The sequence below is a fragment of the Nasonia vitripennis genome, chromosome 5 (assembly GCF_009193385.2).
Source record: "Nasonia vitripennis strain AsymCx chromosome 5, Nvit_psr_1.1, whole genome shotgun sequence".
Taxonomy (NCBI): Eukaryota; Metazoa; Arthropoda; class Insecta; order Hymenoptera; family Pteromalidae; genus Nasonia; species Nasonia vitripennis.
In genome coordinates, this window is record NC_045761.1 from 15,503,552 (window position 1) to 15,516,750 (window position 13,199).

A 13,199-nucleotide genomic window follows, 5' to 3' on the forward strand; every position below is an offset into this window, starting at 1 on the left:
GTTCAATGAATCATGGAAACTAGTATCCAGAACAGGCAAACAAAACAATAACACAACCAATTGGATAGTTGAAGTAACACACGAGATCAGAAACAAGATACTAACGAAAAAGAGAATATTCTTGGGCTGGCACTCCTGTAAAATACAAGATTACCTAATGTTTACCAGATGCTATAAATGTCAAGGATTTGGACACATATCCAAATACTGCAAAAACGAAAACACATGCTCACACTGTACTGAAACTGGCCATAAGGCCACCGAATGCCCTAAAGCACAAGATCCTAAGAAATGTGTAAACTGCACTCGAGCTAAAAAGAACAACAACCCTGACACAATGGACAAAAAATGCCCGATGTATAAACAAGCATTAGAAAAATTAGTAAACTCAACCGATTATGGAGGAGTTTAATCCAAACAAAGCACGAACAGCAACTAAACTAAGAATACTGCAACTAAATGCACGCAGGGCACGCAAAGTAACACCAGAAATAAGGCAAAAAGCCGTTGAACAACAGGCTGATCTAATATTACTACAAGAACCATACCAACGGGAAAATCGAATAGAAGGATTCGGTCTTGGTACCAGAATTGTTAAAGACGACAAATCAACGCCCTGGGCGGCCATAGCCATAATAAACCCAGAACTAACAGCCCTAAAAATATCACACCTATGCAACTCGCATTTAGCAGTTGCAGAAATACGTGTAACTAAAGATGACAGTATATATGTAATCAGTGGATACTTCCAACTAAGCCATAATATAGAAACACACCTAGATAACCTCGACAACGTCCTCCAAAAACTTACTGGCAAAAAGATAATCATAGGCATAGACTCAAATGCAAGATCACCCATATGGGGCGCAAATAACACTGATAGAAACGGACAAAAATTAGAAGATTTCATCACACAATGGAATCTCTCAGTAATAAACGACTCTGAGGGACTGGCAACAGTCTCTTCAGAAGTCGGAGAAGGAAACGTTGACGTCACCTTAGCCACACCCTCCCTTAGTCGCAGAATTAAGGAATGGAGTGTAAAAGAGGACTGGACGTCAAGCGACCACAGAGCCATATCGATGACGATTACAGAAGCCCCTAATAACACAGATGAAATGAATAACGACAGCCTAAACACATACAAAAGATACGTAACCACTAAGGCAAATTGGGACCTCTTCAGTGAGACTTTAAAGAAAAACTGGGATGACATCCCAAAAGAACAGATGAATTCAAAACAAGATGTCATAACCCGTGTTAAAAATCTCACCAAATCATTGAGAAAAGCATGCAACACAGCCATCCCAAAGCGCACAAAAACCGCAAGGAAAGTTCCCTGGTGGAACACAGAACTAACAGAAAAGAACAAAGAAGTCAATAAAGCAAGGCGAAAATTCCAAAAAGAAAAAGACCCAGAAAAGAGAGATGTACTCAAAAAAGAGTACCAAAAAATCAAAGATGAATACCACAAAATGACGCAATACTCCAGAACCAACGGCTGGAGTGAATACGTAACTAAAACCAGCAAATTAAACCGCTGGGGAGTACCTTATAGACTACAAACAAACAAAATGAAGATACAAGAAATAGCATGTAACGTCAAAAACGAGGAAAATTATACAGATAACTGGATTGACACATCAAAAATAGTACTAAACAATCTTTTTCCATTGGACAATAGCACAGACGAAACAGAAAAACAACAACAAACAAGACAAGACAACAAAGAACAAATACCACCCACTGCAGATGCAGAAAGCTTCACGGAAGCCGAACTAGCTGAAGCAATCAACAAAATGAAAATTGGAAAAGCGCCTGGACCTGACAGCTTTGACCTAAAAATAATAGTGGAAGCGCTCCCAATTATTAAGCACGACTTATTAGAAATATTCAATGCCTGTTTGAAATACTCAGTATTCCCAAACGAATGGAAAGTAGGACAAGTAATAACAATCAAAAAAGGCATAGACAAAGATCCAACAGACACCTCGTCATACAGACCAATCTGTCTACTACCAATTTTAGGAAAGATTCTAGAATCCCTGATTCTAATGAAACTAAACAAAACCATAGACACTCAATTTTCACCAAGACAATATGGATTTCGTCAAGGTCGTTCTACAGACGACGCAATAATTAAACTCAAAGAAATAGTAAAAAATTCAACAAAAAAATATGCACTTCTAATATTCCTTGACATCAAGGGAGCATTTGACAACGTATGGTGGCAAAGCGTACATCGAGAGTTAAGAAACAAAAGATGCCCAAAAAATATATACTTACTGATCCGAGACTATCTGAACGGAAGAAAAGTCTTAATAAGAAGTAATCTAGATGAAGTACAAAAAGACATAAACAAAGGGTGTCCTCAAGGATCAGTACTTGGGCCCACACTTTGGAATTTAATTATCGATACAGTCCTGTGGAAACTAACTGAAAGAAACTGCGAAACAATAGCGTATGCAGATGACCAAGTAATCATTGTCGAAGGAGACTCCAGAAAAGAACGAGAAACTCGGCCAAGAATACATTAATGAAGTACTAAACTGGTGCAAAGAAGAAAAGCTTCAGCTTTCACAAAGCAAGTGTGCTATGATGCTTGCTAAAGGCCATTTACACCCAAGAGCACCCCCACAAATAAAAATAGGGGGAAAAAGAATAAAAACAGTAGAAACGTTCAAATATCTTGGAATAAGCTACAGCACTGGACTCAAAATCGGCAAACACATAGATGAAACAGTCAGAAAAACGAAAAAAGTAATGGACAGTCTAGGAAGAATTGCAAGAAGAGATTGGGGACTTGGATTCGAAGCCATGAATGGAATATACAAAGGACTATATGTCCCAATAGTTACTTACGCCTCAGCTGCGTGGGCAGATACATTAACCAAGCAACAAAGAAACCAACTAGAAATGTCACAAAGACACGCCCTACTGAAAGTAACTGGTGCATATAGAACAACATCAGCGCATGCGCTAACTGTAATAACGGGTAATCTACCCATAACATTGGAAGCACAGAGAAGAGCAGACCTATATAAAATAAGAAAAGACATCAAATGTACAATTGGCAACATAGAGTTCCCAGGAGAAGAAGAAGAAGATATAATAAAGAAAAAAGAGATTGGGGCAAAAGCCAAAAAAGCTGCTTACAAAGTAAGAGTGGAGGAATGGCAAAATAACTGGAACAATTCAGAAAAAGGAAGAAGAACATACAAATATATACCAGACATTCAAAAGAGACTCAACTGCAAATGGCTAAACCCAAATAGATACACAATACAATTCCTTACTGGGCATGGAAACTTCAAAAGTTTCAAAAAGAGATTTGGTTTTGTCGAAGAAGAAACATGCACATGCCAACAACCGGATACACCTGAACACATTCTAAAAGAATGTCCTAAATATAGCCAAATCAGACAAAAACTAGAAGAAGTCGTGGGTGAAATCAAAGAAGAAACTTTATTAGAAGCGCAACACTATCTCGCCTTCCAGACCTTCGCCAAAGAAGTCTTACAGACTAAAGAAGCAATAGAAGCCTTAGAAGAAGAACTGTTACAAGAAGAACAATAATGGCACATAGAATAACCAACCCGAAACAAAGAAAGAATAGAAAATGAAAAAGATAAGACGATCTGAAGACCAGAAAAGAAGATCTACAGACGTGGTTCGGATCCCACTTTAAACTGTAGGTCCCTAAAAATATAACCGATAACCGAAAGCCGTTGATAATGGAATGAATTTAGATATAAAAAGCGATAAAGTTATATTTTGGAAAGAAAAAGAACTGTCTTCCACTGGTATGCAATAGCGAGGTACAGTGGGTTAAGTGTTTGCGATAGAACACTAAAGGCAATTCTTTTTTTTTTTTTTTTTTTTTTTTGTGCATGGAATAATGGAATAGGACCTCGGCTCTATTTTGTTGGTTTTCGGAACCCCGAGGTAATAATTAATAGGGACAGATGGGGGCATTCGTATTGCGACGTTAGAGGTGAAATTCTTGGATCGTCGCAAGACGGACAGAAGCGAAAGCATTTGCCAAAAATGTTTTCATTAATCAAGAACGAAAGTTAGAGGTTCGAAGGCGATCAGATACCGCCCTAGTTCTAACCATAAACGATGCCAGCTAGCGATCCGCCGAAGTTCCTCCGATGACTCGGCGGGCAGCTTCCGGGAAACCAAAGCTTTTGGGTTCCGGGGGAAGTATGGTTGCAAAGCTGAAACTTAAAGGAATTGACGGAAGGGCACCACCAGGAGTGGAGCCTGCGACTTAATTTGACTCAACACGGGAAACCTCACCAGGCCCGGACACCGGAAGGATTGACAGATTGATAGCTCTTTCTTGATTCGGTGGGTGGTGGTGCATGGCCGTTCTTAGTTGGTGGAGCGATTTGTCTGGTTAATTCCGATAACGAACGAGACTCTAGCCTGCTAAATAGGCGTACCTTCTGGTATCTCGAAGGCCCCCGGCTTCGGTCGGGTGGTTTTTACTACCGACGTACAAACAAATCTTCTTAGAGGGACAGGCGGCGTCTAGCCGCACGAGATTGAGCAATAACAGGTCTGTGATGCCCTTAGATGTTCTGGGCCGCACGCACGCTACACTGAAGGAATCAGCGTGTCCTCCCTGACCGAAAGGCCCGGGTAACCCGCTGAACCTCCTTCGTGCTAGGGATTGGGGCTTGCAATTATTCCCCATGAACGAGGAATTCCCAGTAAGCGCGAGTCATAATCTCGCGTTGATTACGTCCCTGCCCTTTGTACACACCGCCCGTCGCTACTACCGATTGAATGATTTAGTGAGGTCTTCGGACTGGTGCGCGGCAATGTAATTTTACGTTGCCGATTGTGCCGGGAAGATGACCAAACTTGATCATTTAGAGGAAGTAAAAGTCGTAACAAGGTTTCCGTAGGTGAACCTGCGGAAGGATCATTAACGTTAGCGCTTGAAACACGCAACGTATTGACACAAACACACAAAAACATGTATTTTTATTTTAAGATACATGTAAATTTTGTTCGAAAGCGTATTTTTTGCCGAGAGCAGTTGTGCTGCGTAAAAGTGCCGCAAGGTGGTTTCTCTTTCTCTGCTTTGTTTATCTTTCTTTCTCACTCACGAGAAATAAGTAGCGCCGGCAGGCGGCCCTTCAGGCCGTAGCCGTCGTCGCGTGGATTGTCGCATCAGGATGCACTGGCAGACGCGTGCTGGAGCATCTCTTTAAGCTGTTTAGTTACGGGCGATGGACAATCAATTGCAAACACGCGTACGAAAGACGTGAAAGAAAAACTTGTGTGAGAGATAGATAAAATTATAAACGGGGAGAATCGAACGAAAATTAATAGAGAGACACAACACACCGCGCGCGCAAGCTTTTATAAAAGCGGTGTCAGCAGTTCTCCGGCGCGGAGCTTCGCAGTTGGCAACCTTTGATACCTCCCGCTTTTCGCGGGAGGGGTTAGGTTTTTAAATGAATTTTCTCCCGTTTAGTCGAAGCACCGCGTCGCTCCGGCGCAACGCCGAACTCGCGCGCTTGCGTGCGAGTAAAGCCGACGGAGCCTCGAGTTTCGTCTGTGTAGTTCGGGATTTTTGGATCCCGGCTCGTCAAGGATTTCTAACAAAAAACAAGTTTGACTCGTTGAAATTTTATTATTTCATCGGGGTAAAAATTTTACAATTGATTACCCTGAACGGTGGATCACTTGGCTCGTGGGTCGATGAAGAACGCAGCTAATTGCGCGTCAACTTGTGAACTGCAGGACACATGAACATCGACATTTCGAACGCACATTGCGGTCCTCGGATACGATTCCCGGACCACGCCTGGCTGAGGGTCGTTCAACAAAAAAAACCAGACTGCTTGTTGGTGCTGAGTCTTCTCTCTCTCTTTCAAGCGATAGCCTGAGCGTTCGTCGCCGAGGCGCGTTTCGCTTTAACGAGTGATAACGCGCTTTGTTTGCGGCGTCGTTCGAAATAATGGTGTTTTTCTTTTGAACGCAGCGACGACGGCGCACGCACGCACATCGTGCTTGCGTGCGTATGTGCAAAGCACGAAGCACTCGAACGCGTATAAGGCGCGAGAGTGACGTCCGTCGAGTCCCGGAGCTCTTGCGCGCACCGCAATATTATTTTGTGGTGTTGCGCCGGGCGGACCGACGAGATCTGTTGCTCTCGTGTATCAAGCTCTCGCTGACTTTTGCACGTGTTCGTTCGCATAAAAGAAAAAAGAGAGATATATAATATTTCATATATTATATACTCGTATATAACGACGACCTCAGAGCAGGCGAGACTACCCGCTGAATTTAAGCATATTACTAAGCGGAGGAAAAGAAACTAACAAGGATTTCCTCAGTAGCGGCGAGCGAACAGGAATGAGCCCAGCACCGAATCCCGCGGTGTGGTGTTCGGGAGAGTCCAATTCTCCCCGCGGCGTCGGACCGCGTCCAAGTCCATCTTGAATGGGGCCACTTACCCGTAGAGGGTGCCAGGCCCGTAGTGACCGGGACGCGCCGTGGGAGGACCTCTCCTTAGAGTCGGGTTGCTTGAGAGTGCAGCTCTAAGTTGGTGGTAAACTCCATCTAAGGCTAAATATGACCACGAGACCGATAGCGAACAAGTACCGTGAGGGAAAGTTGAAAAGAACTTTGAAGAGAGAGTTCAAGAGTACGTGAAACCGTTCAGGGGTAAACCTGAGAAACCCAAAAGATCGAATGGGGAGATTCATCGTCAGCGACGTTGGCTTCCGTGTGGATCGCGATGGCCGGGACCTCGGTTCCGTGTCACGCGTCCGCTGCGGTATGTCCGACTTCGTCGGCGTGCACTTCTCCTCTAGTAGGACGTCGCGACCCGTTGGGTGCCGGCCTACGGCCCGGTTGGTCGACTGTCGCGTCGCGTTTACGGCCGCCATTCAACGCTCAGCTCAGAACTGGTACGGACTAGGGGAATCCGACTGTCTAATTAAAACAAAGCATTGCGATGGCCCTCGCGGGTGATGACGCAATGTGATTTCTGTCCAGTGCTCTGAATGTCAACGTGAAGAAATTTAAGCAAGCGCGGGTAAACGGCGGGAGTAACTATGACTCTCTTTTGGCTCCAAAGTGGCCTGGACTGAACGCCTTTAGGTCCAGTCTGCATGTGCCTCACAGCGGCGTCCACGTCGCGGAGCTGGAAACTCCAATGGCCTAAACGTCCCGGGCCATTGGCGAGCAGACTGTTGTGTAAGCTTCGGCTGGGCGGGTTCGCAGCCCTCCTAGCCGTGATTACGGGCGCGATGAATAATACAAAGAAAAGTAATAAAAGCGCTGAGCCCACTGGCTCACGCGCACCGGCGAATTCCGGAAGTAATTCTGATCCAAATCGGCCTCAGCCCAGGCTCGGGGAGTACTTATGCGAGTTTCCTGGCTGCAATAGGTCGTTTACCACTGCGAGAGGAAGAGGTGTGCACCATCAACACACACACAAAGACTGGTACGATAGCCGCCAAAATCTCGAATATTCGAAAGCAAGATGGAACGTTGAGGAGGAGTCGTTATTGGCGCTTAAAGAAGCCCAGCTCACTTTAGAAGGTGTCAATTTCATGAACCTAGCCCTAGCGGACGCATTCCCGGGGAGAACACACGAAGCCATTAAGAAAAGGCGTCAAAACGCCAAGTATAAACAACTAGTTCGTGAGCACATAGCAAGGCTCGAAGCTGACCCGAGTGTGGCTCCTGAAGAGATTGTGGATGATATGGTCTATATGGATGCGATCCGATCATGGATTCTGGAAGAACCAGCTCTGGAAAAAGGCTCTTTCAAGGAAGACAAGCTTAACCTTATTTGTCAAAGTGTGAGGCAGGGGGACAAAGATATAATTAGGGAAGAGCTCACGCTCTACCTCCAAGAGATCTTGAGCAATAGTGAGGGGGATGAGCCCCAAAGTCGCCCTATGCGGCCTAGGCGAGATAACATCAACAAGAGGACTAAACGTAGAGAAGAATTCGCCAAAACTCAGGATCTCTGGAGGAAAAACCCAGGCAAGTGTCTGCGACATCTCTTGAAAGATGTCAAGAATGCTGTTACGCCAGACAAAGATGTTATGATCCCGTTCTGGGAAAATGTAATGACGCAGGGTACGCAGGGTACTCCTGGAATCGAGACCAGGAGACCAATCATCGTCAGATTATGGGGACCAATAACATTGGAAGAAGCTAAAAGAGCGAGGCCAGAGCTGTCCTCAGCACCTGGCCCAGATGGCGTGACAGCCAGAAAGCTTAGGAGTATCCCGCTTCGGATTCTGTTAAGAGTCTTCAACATCATTCTCTGGCGCGGAAAATCCCCCAGATATTTGCTAAAGTCGAGAACTACCATGATACCCAAGAAAGAACAGGCGTATGAATCCGGTGATTTTCGTCCCATCACCGTGTCCTCCGTCGTCATACGCACTCTTAATAAGATATTAGCCACAAGGATGATGGATCTGGTAGAACTTGATGATAGGCAAAAAGCTTCTCAGCCGGTAGACGGGTGCTCAGAAAACGTCTTCCTTATGGACCTGATTCTAAGGTATCACCGCGATAAGCATAAACAAATGTTTATGGCTTCAATGGACATGGCGAAGGCTTTCGACTCAGTGACACATGAGACCATTAAAGACGTTATGACTTCAGCTGGGCTGCCACAAGTGATGGTGGAATACATTATGGATATTTATGAAAATAGCACCACGAAGCTGTCATGCGGCGACTGGACTTCGCACGAGATACATCCGACCTGCGGTGTCAAGCAAGGGGACCCGCTTTCTCCTATGATTTTTAACTTGGTGATCGACGGATTGCTCAAAAAGCTTACTGACGAAATTGGAGTCTGCGTGGACAATATAAAGTCAAACTCGTTCGCTTTCGCGGATGACCTTGTTTTAGTCGCCAGCACAAGGAATGGACTCCAGGAGCTCATTAATAGATCTTCGGACTATCTATTGCGATGTGGCCTGAAAGTTAATGCAGGCAAGTGCCTGACAGTTGCGATTAGAACGGTGCCGCATGAGAAGAAGACAGTAGTGGATCCCAATACTACCTTTCGATGCTTGGGAAGGATCCTCCCAGCGGTAAAAAGGACATCGGAGTATACTACGTACTACTACGACTGTACGGAGTACACTCGCTTCGCTCGGGCAGTAAACTCTCGCCTGCGGGGATACTCAACGACTCCCTTGTTGCATAATGTACTATTCTTCTGGATCCGGTTCATGAAATATGCAATTAAGTGTACGCACATTAAATCAAAATAAGGGTGATACACGGAGCACGTAACAGTGCCTAGAATGGTATACCATCAGTTCTCAGCTTTTGACGCAAGATTACGGCCCTTGCATCGCAATTCAGTTCGTTGCAAGTTAGTTCAGAAACCATTAGAAAATTCTTTTGTTCGAAAATTGAAAATCACGGCCCAAAGCTTAAAATTCTTTTGAATTTTTTGAATAGCTTCTGAACTTTAAATCAAATTTGGGAATTCCCAGACTGCTGAATAATAATAAAATTCCTTAATCAATAATTTCAATCGGCTGATTTGAGATTTTGGCCCTAATCACCGATGCGAAGCAAAATGTGAAATTCTTACCTCACGTACTCAAAGCCACAATGAGTGTTCCAATGGGTATATTTTGAGTTGAGTTTTGTTAAACATGGCTTTTTGTACTATTTTCATGATAATATAAACAATATATATATATGTGTGTTTACTCAGATAGCATTACTGAATGAAATAAAAGTTGATGACTTGGTACGCTAAAGTGAAATCAAATGTAGTGCATGCATATCATATAAACTTTGTACAGGTAGTGAAGTAGGATCGTGTCAAATATCTATATAGTATATCTAGTATATATATCTACTAATATATTATTATATTATATTATATTAAAGTGCTTAATGTACCTGTGTGCCGTGAAGCCATTCACACCTTTTCTCAATAACTGACATATTTTATTAGTTTATTATTAATTTAACATTTCATGATAATACAATATTTTTCGTATATATCTTATTTAAATCATCATTAGTTTTACTTTTACTAGGAATGAAGGCGCGCTCTTGATTCTATCTCTGTCTAATAACACTGGTAGAAAATCTACCATAAGTGTTGGGCGGCACACTAACGTCTGCTATATATATAAGCATGTAACATGTTACTAAATCCCTCAAACCAATTTTTTAATAAATATATTAATAATGCTCTATGTCGTTATCATTGGTTTGAATAGTGAATTTGTAGAAAAGTTCAGTATAAGAATCAGTGGGTTTGTCTATCATTACAATGCCATTTATTTGCATTATAAAAAAAATATACAACTGAAATTTTACACAGATACTTACTATGCTACCTAGAAAACATGTAACCTACATGATTATGATTTAACTGTTTTCATTCATATTTTCACATCGAGGCCCATATGAATTTTTTAATTTAGCGTATCAAATTTTGCTTGTAGACAGTTACACAGAAACTACTATCTCTAGCACATTATCTTTCTGGTTTCCAGTGTATTTTTACATGAAGAAAGTGATAAGTATTTTAGCTTTTTTGTCAAGGCATTAATTAGAATTTTGACTTTTAACAGTTGTAAGAGATTTTGAGACCGATACCTGATTCTCCATTTTGGCATTTTTTCTCATTCGAAAACTAACAGGTCTAGAAAGCTCATATTTTGCATATAGATTTCTTTTGTGATTGTGGAAAGATATTTAAAGTTGAATCAATGTTAACTGAAATACTTTTGTGTTCGACTACAACACCCATGATAATTATTTAGTCGTATAGCATGAGTTTGCAACATCAGTGTCGGAATCGAAATCAGAAGTTTTTCAATTAAGGTCGAATCAACTTTAAATATCTTTTGACAATCACAAAAGAAATCTATATGCAAAATATGAGCTTTCTAGACCTGTTAGTTTTCGAATGAGAATAAATGCAAAAATGGAAAAACAGGTATCGGTCTCAAAATCTCTCACAACTATTAAAAGTAAAAATTCTAATTACCTAATACCTTGACAAAAAAGCCAAAACATTTATCACTTTCTCCATGTAAAAATATGCTAGAAACCAGAAATACAATGTGCTAGAGATAGTAGTTTCTGCGTAACTGGCTATAAGTAAAATTTGACCTGCTCAATTAAAAAATTCGCATGAGCCTGGATGTGAAAATATGAACGAAAACAGTTTAAAAATCAGAATCATCTAGGTTACATATTTCTAGGTAACATAGGAAGTGGCAGTGACATATTTTAGTTGTCTAGTAGCCTTTTTACAATTCAAAGAGCATTGTATAGTGATAGACTTAAACTTGAACTCGAATACTGAACTTTTCTTTAAATTCACCTCTCAAACCTCACCGAGGGCGACTTTGAGCACAGAGACACAGTATATCTTCAAACTCTTTATTCTTTTAATTGAACTTCTCACTGACATTTAAAAAAAAAAACGAAATAATATTCACACACTTTATTACTACTTCAATTAGGGTTAGGGTGTCACTTTTCAATACACTGTTGTAATACTACACACTCTTGGTAATGATTAATTTTTACTAAAATTTCTTGCTAGTTATATTACATATATTTTATCTGTTATCAAGGTTTCCACATTTCATTTTAAACACCTTAAACATTTCTACCAGGGTTATGAGTTATGACTGTTTTGAGGGTTATCAATTTAAAGCGCGGTTCTGATCTCGTTGCCTAGGCAACCAACCAGCAACCAATCAGAATCACGTATTAAATGCTTCAACAAAGGCCTTAATTTTTAAAGAGAGGAATAAGTATAATTACATAAGTAAACGCACTGTAAAAGAGGTTCAAATGAGCTGCGAATTACAAAAAGGTCACTCTAATATAGTAATAAAATTAAGAAATATAGAAAGTGTGACCCTAAAGTACCGCAGAACCGGAGAACTGGAGAACCGGAGAAAAAGTGTTCATGCTTAATATATCGGGGAGAGGGGGGCGAACTTGAACGCTTTTTGTCGCTTTATATTTGAAAATCGTTAAAAGAAAATAAAAAAGCAATCAATTAGGTTTCAAGTACTTGGATTAAAGTTGTTATACAAACATTTTCAGCTACCTGAAAGGCCACTGTAAAAATCCGTCTACAACTTTAACGAAGCATAAGTTTTATAAAATTGCCCCAGGGGTGGGGCAATCTTATAACGGTCTCGGGGCAATATTATAGAGATTGAATTTAAATACAGAATGGGGTGAAAAAATGAATCAAAAAATTGTACACATTATGTTTTAAACTTTATTTTATTATTTTTGTAAGCACTGTGACGGAGATGAAGCTTTATATCATATTGGCAACCCATGTCGCTACTATAGGTCAGAAAGGCCATCATTTTTTAAAGAGAGGATCCTCGAAACTTGAATTTTTTGAAAGTAAAATTGTTAAATTTTTTTTAATGATACCCTGGATAATGCTACACATAATTGACCATGACTGAAAACTGAATTTAGTAAATAGACACCAACTTTGTTAAATATTTGGCTGTGTGATTTGTTGATTGTCATGACATATCCTAATCGTACTGAAAACTATCGTCTTGTCATGTCAAAAGGATTTTCTTCTTTTGAAGAAGTCAAATCAATCCGTAGTATTAATGTTAAAACAACTTTACCAAATTGCTTACCGCTAATTATTTAAGCCTGTATACAGAATTGGATCATTTTCCTTACTATTAATCGAGTACTATTACAAAGCCCATTATTTAAACTTAAATTTCTCAGTTAAACGCCTACTTTTAAACGTAACTTATGAGGCGGTAGGCCATTTGGCGTAAGTGAATTTAAAAATTTTGTTGGTAACATCTCTTTATAATCAACTTCTCATGAATCTACACTTAGATACTCTCTTACATCGCCTTGCATCTTATTTTAAATGTTCTTATTAATTTTTAGTACATCATTGTTTTTCGGCGCTAAAATTACTCTTTCGCAAAGTTTATTGGCACTATTATTATCAGAGCAATCTCCATAAATTTTCATAATTATATCATTGGTTGATAATAAATGCGGCGCCCTCTTTTGCGCCCTTGTATAGAAATATACTATTAACTATAAATATAGTAATAACTATAACGTCAAGTGTTGGATAATAAATTACTCAGGTGAAGATGGAAAAGGTTGGAATAAAAATATCACCCTAAATTTGCAATAAACAATAAAAG

General features: G+C 40.7%; 1 non-coding gene across 1 annotated transcript; it reads left to right on the plus strand.

Moving 5' to 3' along the window:
- The first annotated feature begins 5,683 nt into the window (after positions 1-5,683).
- On the plus strand, positions 5,684-5,838 carry LOC116417847. Its single transcript, XR_004228083.1, has one exon. It is a non-coding gene; the product is annotated as a 5.8S ribosomal RNA (ribosomal RNA).
- Positions 5,839-13,199: the final 7,361 nt, after the last annotated feature.